Here is a 16,985-nt window from a genome sequence, read left to right on the forward strand (position 1 = left end):
GCTTCACAGTCTTTGGGAAGGCAAAGGTGAGCCATTTGTCCTGGTTGGAGCTATGACAATAATGGACTGCTGAACTAGTAAACTCAGCCAGAAAGTGCAGCCATCCAGCTGGAGCAGAATGCAACAGGCAACAGAAATCAGGGATGCACTGTGCTCCCAAATTATGGACTGACATGAGCCGGTGGAACGGGAGAGTAGTACAGTTATGAATCTGTCTGTACAATAATGTTTATAGTAAATGAGGTATTGTCACATCATGTGATGAAATGGGGGGGGGCGCGGTGCTGCCAATGTGTGCAGTGAAGGGAGGTTGAACGATTATTCGGCATTTATATTATTGATGACATGACTTAATGTCCGGGGGAGAATTGTGCATTTGCATTATGGATTGGTGTACACAATTTTATTGAGAAATTGTGTTTGGATACTACTTGCCTGTTGTGCCTTACCATGTGTTTATTTGTAGTAGCTGAAATACATATTATAAGTAGTGATAGCAATAAACTTTCTTCATAAAATAAAAGCTTTTATTTCTATTACATAAATAACAATGCTAAAGCCTTGCCTGGCAGGCCAGCTGCCAATTGAACACTGCTAAAACGGTAAGAAAAGCACCACCACAACCGGTAGTAAGACAAAGTGCCTACACCAAACACTGAACAGTACAAACAGAGCTATCAAAAAAATCCCCAAGTGTTGCATGTCCCCTGCATGTTCTCCTTGCCCTTTTTGGTGCATTTAGTGCTCACGTGCCGCTGCCACTTGGGTAGGGAAGCCTGCAGGAATTGGTGGACTGCAAGGGGCAGGGGATCTGCACAGGGGTGGATGCTTTCAGTGGGGAGGGAGTCAGCATGGAGGTGGAAGTATTCTGGAAGGACACTTGCCCTGTTCAGATGCTAAGTCCCAGTTGTCTTGGCCACCCAACCATGGAATTGTCTAAGTTGTTCCTGATATGCATGGTATCCATGGTACCATGGAGGGGACTCAGGCCATGGTGTAGGTATAGAAGGAGCCTGGACACTTGTGACCATTAGTGAAAGCAGCCGCTCAAACAGGTCTTTCTGCTCTGCGAAGTCTTCCTCCCTTAAAAGACATTCCTATTCTGAGAACCGTGATGCAACCGTCTGCTCCTGTGCCTCAATTCTGTCTTAAAGCTTTGCAGCCTGCCTGTGCCTTTCGGCTTGCCTCTTGACTTGCCTTTCCACTTGCTGTGAATCCTTCTCTCTTTGGTATTGCATCTGATTGTTGGCCCTGTCCCCAAAGCCAACCATAAAGTTCACAAGGAAGTGCTTCCTCTTGGACCAGTTCGTGATGGTATGGAGATTCCGGCTTCTTCTGGAGTGTGCATTAGCTGTTGAGGTACAATGGCCAGTTGAGGTAGAGGTGTCTGCAAGCAGATATAAAATAGAAAATTATTGTCTCAGTGATTCGCAAACGGTTCAGTGCATGAGCTCAGGAAAAATCCTTGTGGAATGTCAAGGACAAAAAATGATACTTTTAAAAACAATGTATAGTGAGAGGAATGCTTCAGATTCCAGCGGCTCCATGGACACAACCAGATTAACCACAGTGAAAAGAGTTCACAGAGAATGGTAAGTTAAAAATCACAATTTTGTTGAAAAATTGCAGACTGTTTTGGGGGTGGGGAGGGTGACCGCAATGTATTACATAAGCCTTCTCTGGCATTTCAGGCATGCCACATTTTGGAGGAAAGAACAGTTCTTGTGGTTTCTGAATAGCAAAGAGATTTTATTCCAAGCTTCTGGTGTCGAGGCTGTCATGTCTGCCACCAAAGTACTGAAACTTATGGTGGCTGAACAGTACGTCTATGAGTAGAGCGGGCTAGTCAGCTACCATGGAGGGCGTGGAAAATACGCCATTCCCTGAAATGTGACAATCTATCTGGAGTTCTTGCTATGGGAAAAGTTTGCAGCTATTAGCACAGTGGTCTCCAACCTTTTGAGGCCCAAGTTCACTTTTTGAATTTAAGGGCAACCCAGGATCTACCCTGTCCCTTCCCCGAGGCCCTGCCCCGCTCACTCCATCCCCCCACCCTCATTCACTTTCACTGGGCTGGGGCAGGGGGTTGGGGTGCAGGAGAGGGCGAGGGGTGCAAGCTCTAGGAGGGAATATGCGTGCAGGAGGGGGCTCCGGGTTGGGGCAGAGTGTTGGGGTGCAGTAGGGCATATGGGGTGCTGGCTCTGGGAGTGGGCTCAGGGCTGGGGTAGGGGCTTGGGGTGTAGGAGGGGGTTCAGGGTGCAGGAGGGGGTATGAGGTGCTGGCTCCAGGAGAGGGCTCAGTGCTGGGATATAGGGCGCTGGCTCTGGGAGGGGGGCACTTACCTTGGGTGGCTCCCAGTCGGCAGTGCAGTGGGGCTTGGTTCTACTCAGGCAAATTAGCACCTCCTCCCCATCACAAGCCGGGCCACCCCCCACCCACCCTACCAGCCAGTAGCACACCACATGGCCATGCTGCTCCCGGAAGGGGTCAACGCGCCTCTGTGGCCCTGGGGGAGGCAAGTGGCTCCGCGTGCTGCCCCTCTCTGCAGGCACCGCCTCTGCAGCTCCCATTGGCCACAGCTTCCCATTCCTGGCCAATGGGAGCTGTGGGGGTGGTCCTTGCAGGCAGGAGCAGTGGGTGGAGACCCCTACTCCCCACCCACTGTGGGGCTGTGAGGGCATGCTGGCTGCTTCCAAGAGTGGCTTGGGGCTACTGCAGGCAGGGAGCTTGCCTTAGCAGCAGGCAGCCCCACTGCACCGCCGCAGCTGGAGATTGAGATCGACTGGGAGAGTCTCCAGGATCGACCAGACTATTGGAATTGACGGGTTAGTGACCACTATATTAGCACATGGGAGTGGGGCCAAATTCATGGGCGAATCTACAGGATGCTGCATTAGCATCTTCATGGATTACTGCCTCTGCACGGCTTCTGATACAGCCTTTTATGACTGCATGAAAACACATATGATAATATGGACTTGAAAGAGCTCCATAGCCACCCCTATTCTGGCACATTTCTGAACTACATACAACCCCCACCCCCAGCCTTAGTTTGGACAAATGATTCACCACCCATGTACATTTGTAAATGAACTATGTTTCAACATCCCCACCTCCTGTCTAGTTTACTGTTGACAGGCGACTTGTCACACAGTTGGGTGGGTATGCAGTGGAGTACTAACAGGGAAGGTTCTTATTTTTGACATCCCAGCACATCTTAGCAAGTTTCTGGTAAAATTTCTGAAGTAAAAGTTTCCAAAGTTTGTTTTACTGTTTGCACTTCCCAGTGTCCATTTTGAATTCCATGTGGTGCTGGTGAGAATGCCAAGGTGCTGGTGTGCAATCTGCCATTCTCGCAGCTTCTAATAACTTTTTCATTGGTCCATAAACCAGAAGTCCTTCCCAATCCTTTTAAAAAACAATCATGGAGTCAGAAACTTACCAGGCTCTGGGTTGAATTCTGTTTCTGCTGCTGGTTCTGCAGTGGGCTGCTAACTGGAGGAGCATCCAAACGCTCTTCTGAGTAAGGATCCAGGATGTGCTGTAGCTGCTCCAGCAGCAAAGCCACCTCAGGGACTGGTTTCAGCACCAGCATCACTTTGCTGGCCTGATCCAGCACCTGCTCACTCCTCTTTAAGTCATACACTGGACTTTGGGGGTAAGAAGGTCACCATCCCAGTTGACCAGGCATCATGAAGCACTGTTGTCTCCATGCTCAGTGCAGTACCCAACAGCCAGTCAACCTCCTTGTAAAAGGGGCATGACTGAGTTCTCAGAGGTGTGGTTCTCATCCCTGGATTTCTGGTAATTGATGTTGAGTTGCTTAATCTGCTGTCTGCACTTGTCACCAGTCCAATGATTCCCCAAAACTGCTTCTTTGCGATCTCCTGGTACATGTAGTCAGTCCTGGAGCTTTTATTAAAATGGAACTTTTTCTTGCCTTGCACTGGAGCATCAGCAAAATCTGGCTGTGCTCCTACAACCTTGGCAAAGGGCTACTTCCTGTTGGTGGCCATTGCAAATCCAGGAGAAGGTTCACTGTGTTTACAGCTCAGCAGTCAAAATAAAATGGAAGGGTTAAAGGCTGACTCCAAGCTGCTGTACTTGAACAAAAGAGTTTGCTTCAGTTTCTTGGAAGTTGATTGGTTAATCTTGGGATAGAGAGGATAAAGAACACTGGCCCACAGGATTGTGGGATAGTGTTGGTGGACTCTTAGGGCCCTAGTCGAAAAGGCCTGAACTCGAATTGCATTCATGCTATAAAATGATGGAGTTGGGCCCAAGTCCCAGCGGGACCCAGACTTGAAACCCCAGACCTAGGTCTGAGTCAGACAGAATTGCAGGTACACAGAGGGGTGTTGAGGTCAAGCCAGAGTCTGAGCCTAGGCTTGCATTGCAGAGCAGCAATACCCTTATCACTTAAAGTACTGCACGTACATTGCATGAGCCAGAATATCCAGATTGCTCTTCCACAGCAGTATTATCTAGCGTCGCTAAGCGGAGTAAGTCAGTAAAGTCAGCAGATATGACGCCAGTACACACACGGACTGAGTATGCTGAACAAGAAGGTGCAATTTTACTTGCTGATCTTGTTGACCATAGAAACTGAACAGCAGCAAATGCTGGACCTCCAGTACTTCACATTTTCATCATTGCCCAAATTACTAAGATATTTTAGAGCCAGCAGCAAAACAGAAACTGGATGGTCTAATTTTCTGCACCATCTGTGTTGTGAGACTAAATTTATATTTGTAAAGCTAGCAATTGCACATTAGGGTTGAAGCTACAAATATTGCATTCATAATAATAATTAATGTAATATTTATTATTATTTTATTACTGTGTCCATAGTAGTAATGGAAATATTTTCAATCATCTCAAACATTTTTAAATTTCCATTAATTTTTGTGTGAAATTGTTTCATGAATTTTTTTTGGTATTTTTCACCAAAAAATTGTACTCTTTTTTTTTCCCCGCCAAGTTATAGCGGTCCTGACATTTTTCAAAAATTCAAATGTTCATGAAAAATGTCTGCATTTTTCAACAAGTGCTCCTAATAAGAATGATCCTACCTCAGTTGCCCTTCTGTTGAGATGCTTCTGCCAATAAATCTGGAGCTGACTTACCACTGGCACAGCTTAAAATTCATTGACTTGGCAGTAAACATACTTCAAGCATTGCAGGTATTATATCTTCCAAAGATGTGTTGTTACTTTTAAATGATCCTTCTCACACAAGCTGCGGTTAAACTAGGTGCTTTTTTCAGATGATCTTTTTGGCAAAGCTCCAAACTATCCAGGAAATATTGTGGATCCTCATACAATCCATGCAGCCTCTCTGAGGCTCTGAGAAAGAAACAAAACAAACCAGATGATGTGTTTTTTGTTTTTTGTTTTTAAAAACCCTCCACCTGAAATCCCCTGGACTCTAGAAAAGTTTGATCTGGATCTAGATCATAGAACTGGTCTGTATATCTCCAGCATGCTATCCCAAAATCCCAGGTCCAAATATGTCCAAGACTTTGGAGAAGTTCAGTTGCATCCTAGCATCCAAGAGACAAAAATTGTGTAGCTGTAGAACAGGTGCAGTACAGACAGTAACACTGCAAGCTACAGTAACTAATGCACTGCAGGCCTTTGATGTCTCTCAACCCTCAGCAGGAGTGTGAAAGTAATCACCAAACCTATTTAATGTGTGTTCCCTCTGCTGAGATTACTAAAAATGGGATCAACTATGGAGGTGTTTTTGTGATGTGAATACTTGTGTATTAGGAGTTTGATTTCAAGTAGGCTACTCAACAGTTGTTAAATGACAATGACCTTCAGTCACTACTAGGTTGGGCTAGATTCTAATTGATTTAGTTGTTCAAACCCCATTACCAGTCTCCGGAACCATATCAATATTAACTTTAGATACTCTTTTTAGGGATAGCTGTCTGCATGCATTTCTCTGTATTTACTGGTTTTTGCATTAAAATTGAATGGAAATCAGCTGAAGAGCTTTATTTCCATTCTAACTTAGAAGAATGCATGAGGTCAAAGGGCTTTCTTACTTGGCACTTATATAAGCAAGGTGCCTAAACACGTGCCTCACTTTAAGCACAGGAGTAACCCCACTGACTTCAATAGGGCTACTCACATGCTTAAATTTAGGCATGTGCTCAAGTACCCTGCTGAATTGTGGCCTAGGGTCTGAGAGTCTAAAACCTTGGGATGTTAGATATTTAGAAGGATATTTTTCACTGGAATATATAAGGATCTGAATTAAAATTGCACCACTTTCTTCAAAAGTCTAAGCATGTGCTTATATTTTTGAGGTCCTGAGTTGGCTTTTTCTTTCTTTCTTTTTTTTTTTTTTTTTGGCTTGTTATATTTTGTTGACATGAAGTCCAAGGCTGAATTCCAAAGGAAATAAACTTCTGCTCCCACTGAATGTTGTTGTTAGTTTAGGCTCTCTTATCTGTGGGTGTGTTTTGGAATTAAAGCATAGCATCACTGTGGATCTACACTGGCTCTCCTGTGCTGGATTAAGTCACTTTTTTTTTCTTTTACAATGGGTGAGATGTGTTTAATTTATTGTAGGAAACTCTTAAAGATGCAGGATCCTTTTTAGAGTCTCCTACAATAGCCGTGAAGCATTTATTTAATCCCATTGAATGGAGGCTAGATTTACTAGCTGGGTTAGACGTGATTTTTGTTCAGAAGTCATCTCGGAGTACATCGAAGTTTGAAGATCTTTACAGAAAAAACAAGGAGAAACAAAAGGAGTAAATTTTAAAAGGAACTTTGTCAAGGAGTTTTAGATGTTAAATAGATAGAAAAAACACGGTGGCTTCACTGAAACGAGTGTTAAGATTGCAGAAACGTTATTGATCTGGTGAGAGATGCTAATGAAGCACTTTAAATGCAAGTTTTATGGACAAAAAAAGGGGCAATTTCATACCAAAGTGCAGCAAGGTTACTGAATCAAAAAAGGTGCTCTTCAATTCTGCAAATGAGGACAATGTCCCATTGTCAGATCTTTTCTCTTTTGGCTTTAAACATGTTTTAAATACACTATTTACTAAATTGTGCAACCTATCTTGCCCACTGATTGAGAATTTATGACCAGAAACAAACCTGTTAGGAAAAAAGAAAAACTGAGTTTGATCCTTACTGTAGCTGCATAAAATAGATTGAATAAATTTAACCTGAGCCCTGTGGGGGGTGCCCAATATGGTTTTCAAACCAGAGGCCTAGCATTTGAGTTCAAATGGAAACTTGTCTTTCAATGACAATTTAAAAAAAAGAGTGCATGAGTGTTTGGAGACCATCTGTGGCCTCTTGGCCTGTGTTAATGTGAACTGGCTCATTTTTACCTTAAAAAACCTAACTCTGAATCATGCCCCATTGATAGGGTTGCCAGTTTTGGTTGGACGTATTCCTGGAGGTTTCATCACATGACATAATTTTAAATTAAATATTAATCTTTAATTCCTGGAGACTCCAGGCCAATCCTGGAGGGTTGGCAACCACACCTATTGACACTTTCAGGTTGTGAATTCTTCGGGTTTTTAGATTGAAAGTTACAAAATTCTTGTTTTAATTGAAGCTGTCACTTCCAATTTTACAGATGTCCTGGTCCTCAGAATAGAGAGCTTAATATATTCATGCTTCATCTTGCTCCCATGGAAGTCAGCAGCAAAATGTCCCTTCACTTCTATGGGACAGGATCAAGCCCATTATGGGGATAACACAGTAACATTTGAACAAGATTACCACCTGGTAAATTTACCAAAATGCATTAATTGTCTCTTCCCTGTTCACTGAGACAATGATTAAAGATGAGGAGAAATGCAGCTCACTTTTCCCATCAGATTTCACAGGACCACCTTGTTTAGCCACTTGGGGGTAGGAACTATACCTTACTGTGTGTTTGTATGTGCATCACATAATGGGGCCCCAATCTCAGTCAGGGTCTCTAGGTACACTACTGTCATACAAATAATGAATAATACATTTGCAGGTGTGGACTATTTAGCCTTTGCCCTTGGACATACTTGTGATAATATTATAGGATGAAATATGGGACCTGCTTCTAAACTGCAACTCCCACTGCAGAACCAGGAACTGCAGAGATGGCACAAAAATGAAAATTACGCAGGAAAAGAAAAATCTTAACATACTTCTTCAAATTTTGTGTTTTTTAAATTGCTAATTTGTTTCCGTGTTTATATTCTTTTTTAATCCTAACTCTGCAGCTCCTGCTTCTGACTGAAAGACCAGAAGTAGAAATGGTGAACTATTGCAGTAAAGGTTCTCCTTACATTTCTCAAAATGAGGAGTACAGGAAACTTTATCGAGAAGCCTTTTCTTGCAGGATTTCTAGCCCAGTTTTGGACAAACATCAGAACATCTGGAACATTTTCCAGACCAAACCAAATGACTATTTGTCAATTTCAATGAAAAAGTACATATTACTATTTGAAATAAAATTTAATTTTGAAATATCTGGTAGAGATGGTGCCCTAGTTGTGAAGTTCTGACCTGGATCTAAATTTTCCCAAATATCTGAGGTGCCCAGATCTGGGATTTTGTTTGGCCCATTATAACAAAAGGGCTCAGCTGCACTTTCCCAGAGTGTTTAGATCTGGAACTGGTGATATCTCCAATATCTTTTAAATGTTATGCATCCAGATTTCAAGCATTATTCTTTTAAAAGGCTTTGTGATGGCACATGCTTGCATTGTTTATACATATTATGGAATGTATATGGTATGAAGATAAAATGAACTATGTATCTTCTTACTCTTTGGAAATATCAGAATCCAGCATATTTAAAAGAACAAAAACAAACAAACAAAATCCTCATGAAAACTAAATGGCAGTAATAAACAACCATTCAACTCTGCCTGTGATCAATGGTATAATGACTCATACTTTTCTGAGTAAAATTAGTTAGCCGTAGTAACCAGTCATTCAGCTCTGTATGATGTGATCACTCATACTTTTCTGAGGAATTTTGAGTGTGCAGTACCCCATAGTGACTGATTTACACTATTACCAATCACTTAAAAAAAGTACAGGATCATAAGAGCATGTAGATTGGCAAATGGTACTTGACATGGTACTTGGCAAATGGAAAACATTATATTGTCCTCTCCTTCAGTAGATGAAGAAGAATGGCAAAGATCAGAAATGCAAGTCCCAGAAGAACTAACAGATGCAACTGGGTTAGATAAAGTATTTGTATACAGTAGAAGCACTGACATTTCTATTTTCTTTGAGTGATAGATAGATATGGAGGAGCTGAAATTTTCGCTGAGGACCACAATACATTGTGGTTATGGCTGAGGTGAAGCAGGTATTTTACTATCCATAAACAACTTACCATCTACACCTGATGGTTCTATAGTTAGTCTATGGGACTGATATCCCACTGCTGCCACTGTAAACCAGAAGTAACATTACTAAAGTCAATGGAATTACATTGGTGTTAGACTGGTTTCAGTAGGGAGATATTAGCCCCTGAAGCTCTCAAGAGTTCATTATGAGCATTCTCATTATTCACAGGCTGAACTCAGAGTAGGTCATTATTATTGCTGGCAGTACTGTGATTAGAACGGGTTTGAATTTTTCAACATTCAACAAAAAATAGCAACAAAATTTTAACAGAAAATTAACATTTTTGATCAGAGCTAATTGGGATACAACAATAAGCCCAACATAGATAAAGATGCATCAAGAAATTTCTCCTGTTCTAATATCTCCACCTGTGATATACTTCTGATTATAAGTAGGGCTAGGTCAGTGTTCTGAACTGTCCCTTGAACCTCTGTTTAAGATTAATCCAGCATTAAATCATACTGAATTGATGCATTGGCTCTCTCTGTAATTGCTCAAAACAGGTGCCACTAAATCAGACAAATATTGGTGTTGTGATTCTAACTTAACCCAGATGTACTATGAATGCCCCTATATGGAGGCAGAACTTAATTGGAGAGTTAATTTTTTCCTGTCAAATAAAATTGTTACAAGCCAAATATGTAATTTCAAACCTAATTGATGTTTAAGCTGAATAAATCTGAAAACCTTTGGCTAAGCAGAATGTTAAATGTTGCTAAAAGACTCGTACTATTAATCCAAAAAGGAACCAATTACTGAAGACTGGAACATTCACGTCGTAAGCTTGGCCACCATGGAAAGAATAGTATACAGTAACAGAAATACCCCTGAAAAATTTTCAGCGATGAAGTAGCTGAGCTGTAGGATGTGGGATGCTTTTCCTGGAAGTATCTGAATGAGCCTACTAAAGGCCTGAGCCTTCCCCCTCTTCTCTATTCACTTCCTTCCATTCCCATCTTCAGCCCCCTCCTCAGAACTTTGCTTCTATTCTTTATCTTAACTTAATAACTTTTCTTTAACTAGCTAGATTTTTATAAACAAATTTTTGTTTGTAAATTGTGCAATACAGATAATTGATTTATAATGTATCCATTTATACATATATATAAATTGTTTCAAATATAGCTAAGGTTAGGTAGCAAATGGTTAATATATTATGAGACATTTATGTATAGTTTGTTTTTTCTGTGTAAATATATATTTTTAAAAATAACACAAAGTTAATAGAAAAAATAAGTAGGGCTAGGTAAAAACTTACCAAAAACTAATTTAAAATAAATTTCTCTTTTTCTGTTCAGGAGTTGCCCAGATTTTTTTGTGTGATTTTCTTGAATTCTTTGTAATTCAAAATTATTTGTAGAATAATTTTTGTATTTTTTTTTAATCTCTAGATTGTTTGTTCAGCAGTTCATTGGGAATATTTGATATTCACAATTTGAGCTGTATTGGGTAATTGTGATTGCATATATAGATTTCATAATCTATTTCTGTTGCCTGATCAAATGAGAGAAACTCTTGGAATCATATTTCTAGAATGAATACTCATTGTTACATATTCATAATTTGCTTTCTCCAAGTCTTTAAAAATAAGCTGTTTCTGCGAATGTTCTTGCTAGCACATTGATTTGCTAGAATATGGATGGAAAACAAACATACAAGGACCGTGAAAATAGTCATAGTGAATTTGCCTAAATGTCCAAAGATATCTGCAGTAGTTGCTCAGTGGTGGTGGCAACTAAGGCTTTGTCTACATTGGCACTTTTGTCAGTCAGGGGTATGAAAAAAACACACCCTTGACCGACGTAAGTTTCATTGACAAAAGTGCTGGTGTGGACAGCGCTATTTCAGTGGGAGAGCATCTCCCACCTACATAGCTACCACCACTCATTGAAGGTGGCTTAATTATGCCGGCAGGAGAGAGCTCTCCTGCTGACATAGAGCAGCTACATAGGAGACCTTACAGCTCTGCCACTGTAAGGTCCGTACTATAGACATAGCCTAAGAGACAATTGTTTGTTACCCCAGAAATCCAGCTTTGTGCTTGGTAACTTCATACATCGTAACAGTTTGTGACGTTTTAATTTAAAAGTAATTGCTCATTTTATTTCAAGTTATCCTTGCTAGCCAGTGCTTCCATTTTCACTGATTAAGTATGCAAATTATACCTGCATTCTTCATTTGCATAGCAGTGATATTCATGAACATAATCTTTCTAGGGCTTGGAAAAAAGCAAGAGATAAGATGTATTATTTTTTCACATGCTTGGCTGTTCCCCTATTCCTTATATTATGCAAAAATTAAAATTCTTTTGCATTGGGCCAGATTCACTCTGGCCTTTTGTTGTAAATTATATCTCCCTGCCCCAGCATAGCCTGAGGAAGGGCTGAAGGTGGTATAGCTACTATCAGGGCCGGCTCTAGGTTTTTTGCTGCCCCAAGCTCCTAGAGCGCAACTGCCCAAACAACAACAAAAAAAAGGGGTGGCCGGAATGCCACCCCTGGAATTTTGCTGCCCCAAGCACGTGCTTGCTTTGCTGATGCCTAGAGCTGGTCCTGACTACTATTCTGGGAGGGGCAGCCTTTGAGCCCTGGCAGTGGTCATTGTTGAGGCTTAGCACTGATTCAGCATATTCACTGAACGTTTGGGGCATGGCCCCTCTGCAGACAACAATGCCCACATCTGGTGCTGTACCAGTACCCCATCAGATGGGAGGTTGCAGATGCATTTCTTAACGTCACCTAAAATCTGCATAGCCGCTGGCTCAAGCTTATGCATACGTCAAGCTTTTATAGTTCAGTGATGTGGAACATAGACCAGATCCTGCTCCCACCGAAGTCTATAGTTAAACTCTCTACTGAGTTCAGTGGCACAAGATTTGTTTTCTTTTCATGAACAGAGCCTAAAACCCCTGGGAAGTGTTCCAGCTTTTCTATCTAACTTTGCATTTACTTTCACAGAGGTATCCTGTCATGAGTGTCAGTTGCTTTTAAGAATCTGATAAAAATAAAATCCTGATAGGTATAGTATATCAGAAACCCAGAAATCTCAGCAATTACTTTTATGCCATCAGCAATCTGCTAAGTAATTAACATATATTACTCTAAAATTGTAGGCACTTTACATATATCCTACACTGTTTATGATGTGATTATAATCTCTTTCATGTCCTGCCATTCTGGTTTCGCTTTTACTTAAAGTGTTAATCAGATCACACTTGCTGTTTCTGAATTCCTTCTGCGGACCCTCCTGAGTGCCACACTTTCTGTTGATGGAAGCTTTGCCTGAGTGAGGAGTGAGTTTCAAAGGAAAAACTTGAGCAAATATGATCTCAAAGTGAAAGTACTGGACTGGGAGATAGAAGTTTTGGGCCTGGTTCCCATCTCTGTGTAATTATTCCTTATTGGATTCTATGTTAGCTTTGCTTGAACATGGGGATGGGAGGATCTGACTCACACTGAATAACAAAAGAGAAATCTTTATACTTTCTGGGAAAAGCAACTGCACCTTTCATATTTATGGGAAACCAAAAGTAAATATTTAACTTTAAAGACTTGAAAAGGAAAATACTATTTAGATCCATACATACAGAGGGACAAAAGTCAATAGAAATGTATAGGAAGAAAAATTATATTTTTTCTTTCTATTTTCCCAGCTACACTGCATACATTCGCAAAGAACAAAAGGTCTCTGTTTCAGGTATTAATTTTTGTGTGGCTTTAAAAAGACTAATATTCTTCCATTAAAACAAAACAGAAATCTTTGTTTTATAAATCTTCTTGTGAGTTAAGGGATCTGATCTTGCACCACAGAAGTAAAAAAAATGTGTCACCATCAACTTCAGTCAGAGCAAGATTAAGCCCAAGAGCTACATTTCCACACAAGCCACTTTTGCATTACACCAAAGAGAAAAAAGTTTAAGGAGTGCTCATTTATTAACTAGTTCTTTATGGCCCCAATCCTGCAGACTTCTACACATGCTTAACTTTCAAATACACGTGTAAGGTGCTTTAGGAGTGGGAGTCCTTAGACTAATTGCCATGATTTAATACACTATAATGCTTATACAAGGGAGATGGTCATACCAAAATGATTACGTTATTGGTCACGGAAGCATTGGACCTTCTGGCAAGGAGGGAGGTAACTCAGTTTTCTGTTCTATTTAACTGATACAGTAAGTTCAATCGCTTCAATTCTTCAAACATTTTTGCATGTGCTTAACTTTAGACATGTAAGTAATCTGGTTAACATAAATGGAACTACTGGGATGTTTAAAGTAAAGCTGTTTGTGCTTTCGGGATTGGGGCCTTAGTTGAAATATTTGCGAGTTCTTTCAGTATCTTTGGAGGAGTGTTTATTAACAAAACCTTTCTGGGAGTAATTCCTATGGTAGTTGTGGTATTGCTAACAATGGCTTACATCTATATGGGGCCTTTCATCCCAAAGTATCTCAAAGCCCTTGCATATCTTTGAATCACTATATGAAGTTTTCTGCTGAACAGATTATCTCTGGCCATGCACAATGGGAGCAGTCCCTTTATTCACACATTTCAATTCATGGATTTCATGCAGAAAAAAACCCTACGACCACAGTCTCCATTGCATATCTATAGCCATGCAATCCAGGTCCTGTGTAGTCGAGAGTTTGCCTGGACAGCACAGTGAGCGGCCCAGAACTCTTGTTCTATGGTGGGGTCTACAGCTACCCACCAGAGCCCAACAGCAGAGCAGGTTGTTTGGGAGATACACTGACTCAATGGATCGACCACTCAGCTTCTGCCAGTGGGCCTTAAAGTGATTCTTCTCTGGTGGAATCCTGTATCCCACACTGTTACTCTTGGAGGTGCAGATGCAAGGGATAATTTTCACCTTATTCCACCAATGTGGATAAGTGTAACTCAATGAGCAAAGGTATAGTAGAGATCACTTTGTACAGACCATGTCACCTTAGAGCAGGGGTGGCCAACCTGAGCCTGAGAAGGAGCCAGAATTTACCAATATACATTGCCAAAGAGCCACAGTAATACGTCAGCAGCCCTCATCAGCTCCCCCACCCCGCTCCCAGCGCCTCCCACCCATCGGCAGCCCTGCCAATCAGCGCCTCCCCGCACCTCCCGATCAGCTGTTTTGTGGCATAGAGGAGGCTCTGGGGGGCAGGGGGAGGAGTGAGGGCATAGCAGACTCAGGGGAGGGGGTGGGAAGGGATGGAGTGGGGGCAGGGCCTGTGGCAGAGCCAGGGGTTGAGCAGCGAGCACCCCCCGGCACATTGGAAAGTTGGCGCCTGTAGCTCCAGCCCCGGAGTCGGTGCCTAGACAAGGAGCCACATACTAACTTCTGAAGAGCCGCATATGGCTCCGGAGCCACAGATTGGCCACCCCTGCCTTAGAGCATACTGCTTTGGCTAATTATCTCTAGAAAGTACTGTATGTGTCACCCACAGTAGAGATATCACAGCATTATGGAACTTTGCTCTTGAAATCTGTCATTAAATATATGCGCAGTTATAAAAATGATTTTCTATAAACTGCCCTCATTTAACAAACATTCTACTTCCTGTAATTGTGTGCGCTCTTGTTTGAACTCACCACATATGTGATTGTTCTCGTCTATCATAGAGATAAGAAATCCGCCCTAAGGAAATGCAGGATGGTATTGTTGTATAATGCTTCAAAGGGAGATCCACAATAAACAGTTTGTGTGAGCCTTTGCTTCAGATTTGTGAGGCAGCAGAACTCCAAGAGAAAGCTGGGAGCGGGGAAGAAGAGAAAGCTCTGTCTAAAACACAAAAGCAGCTAATTTTCCCTTTGTCAGGCCCATGAAAAACTGAATGTCATGTTTTTTTTACCAGAAAAAGTGGATTTTACCTCAGGTCAGGTCACACTTAATAGTTTTGCTAGTATAGCGATAACATGAAAACCCTTCTAGTGTACATGCAGCTGTGTAAAAGTGTTTTTGCCAGTATAGTTTATACCAGTTCGGTGTGCGACGTAAGACATACCAGCAAAAGCATTGTTATGCTGGTAGAACTGCATCAACTCAGTGCTTTTACCAGCAAAGCTACAACAGCAAAAAATCACACCCCTAACTGACATGCAGCTAGTAAAAGTTTTAAATGTAGAGCAGGTCTCAGAAACATTTTTCTCCCTTTTCCTATGAGTTTTACACTTCTGAAAAGGGCCAGCTTGACAGCCCTAAGGGAATAAAATCCTCTACCCACAGAACAAGTACAGCAAGGGCAAGGTGCGGCAAGCTTTCCCACACTGCCTAGCTACTGTGTCTTAACCTTGGCAGGGAGGGACCAACTTTCTGCATTAAAGAATAGTCCAGTCTCTATATCCTTTGTATCCTAAGTCTCTTATTTGAAACTGCCCACAAGGTTGCATGGCATTATTGCCAGTTCTGGCAACGTTTTTGTGCTATAGACACTGTCAACTTGTCTGGGAACACCAAACTCATTCCACTGAAGGCACGAATTCACTAGAGGACACATGCAGAGTGTTAGGTGTATAAGCACAAGGACAAATGTGATAGGTAGGACAGGAAATGCATGTCAACCCAATTTTGACTTCCTGAGAGAGCTGCTGCCCAGCTGCCAATAGGTAGTAGCAGGAATAAGGTATAAGAGGAAAATGCACCGTTAAGCATCTCATGAGCACAATAAAAATCACACTTAAGCTCAATGTCTCTTCAGGCATTCTCATTCTCCCTCCATGACTTGTTCCTTCTCACCTTGCTCCATTGAGGATATGGGCGAAGATGTGCAATGGGCTTGAGCTTTCTTACCACTCAATGTGGAGTGCCAAGTGTTAAATCTTGTTCCTTCATTTTACCTCCACTCGTACCTGAGCTGTAATGCAACGGACTTTGGCTCACTGCTGCATGTCACTCAAGGTCTTGAGGGACCAAGGCCCAGGCAAGTATTGTATGATAGAGACATACAGCTACTCATAATATTGTCTCATGCTAGAATAGATCAAAAGGTGATGTTTTTTTCCTTTTTCACCTGCCACTTCACCACTATCACCTGAGTCATCTTTTTAGACCTTATGAAGTGGGGTAAAAAAAATTAATGAGATATTTGGCATTATTTGTTATGAAGAAGTTTGGGTCAGCATCCAAATTTTGAGTGCTTAGCCAAGCCAGCCCCTGAATTCTGAATGTTTGAGATTTGCTTATCACTAATATAGTGTTATGAGCTGGGTGAAAGCTTGTTCAAACTGATGCTTGAAAATGCCATTCATTCAAGAAAGCTCTAAGAGACAGTTAAGGAGCCACACCTAAAACAAGGCCTAATAAAGTCTGCCCAGAAACTAGCATCATGGTAGGGTGGTTCCACTGGGTATGTGGTGACCAGGGTATGTATGTTTATGTGTAACAACACACACAAACTGCGACCAGAACTGCGTTGCAGCAGAGGCAAAATGCAAGAAAGCCAAGCAGTATATAAGCACAGAGCGACCCTGGAAAAATCAAGAGAAAGCTTTTGGGAGTAGTATTGGCAAAAGAGACTTGAGGCTGTAAACTAAGATACCGCTTCTTTTGTTCTTTTTTGGAGAAGCAGGACTTTGTACATTCCTTGTAAATAAACAAGACTGCATCAAAGAA

General features: G+C 41.6%; 1 long non-coding RNA gene across 1 annotated transcript in view; it reads left to right on the top strand.

Moving 5' to 3' along the window:
• Positions 1–1,526: 1,526 nt before the first annotated feature.
• The window catches only part of LOC311521849, a 32,722-nt gene continuing 17,263 nt past the window's right edge, over positions 1,527–16,985 (top strand). Inside the window, exon 1 of the long non-coding RNA XR_014711982.1 lies at positions 1,527–1,592. This is a non-coding gene — a long non-coding RNA (uncharacterized lncRNA). The remainder of the gene's footprint in view (positions 1,593–16,985) is intronic.

The sequence above is a fragment of the Lepidochelys olivacea genome, assembly GCF_965140295.1.
Source record: "Lepidochelys olivacea isolate rLepOli2 genome assembly, chromosome: 6".
Lineage (NCBI taxonomy): Eukaryota > Metazoa > Chordata > Testudines > Cheloniidae > Lepidochelys > Lepidochelys olivacea.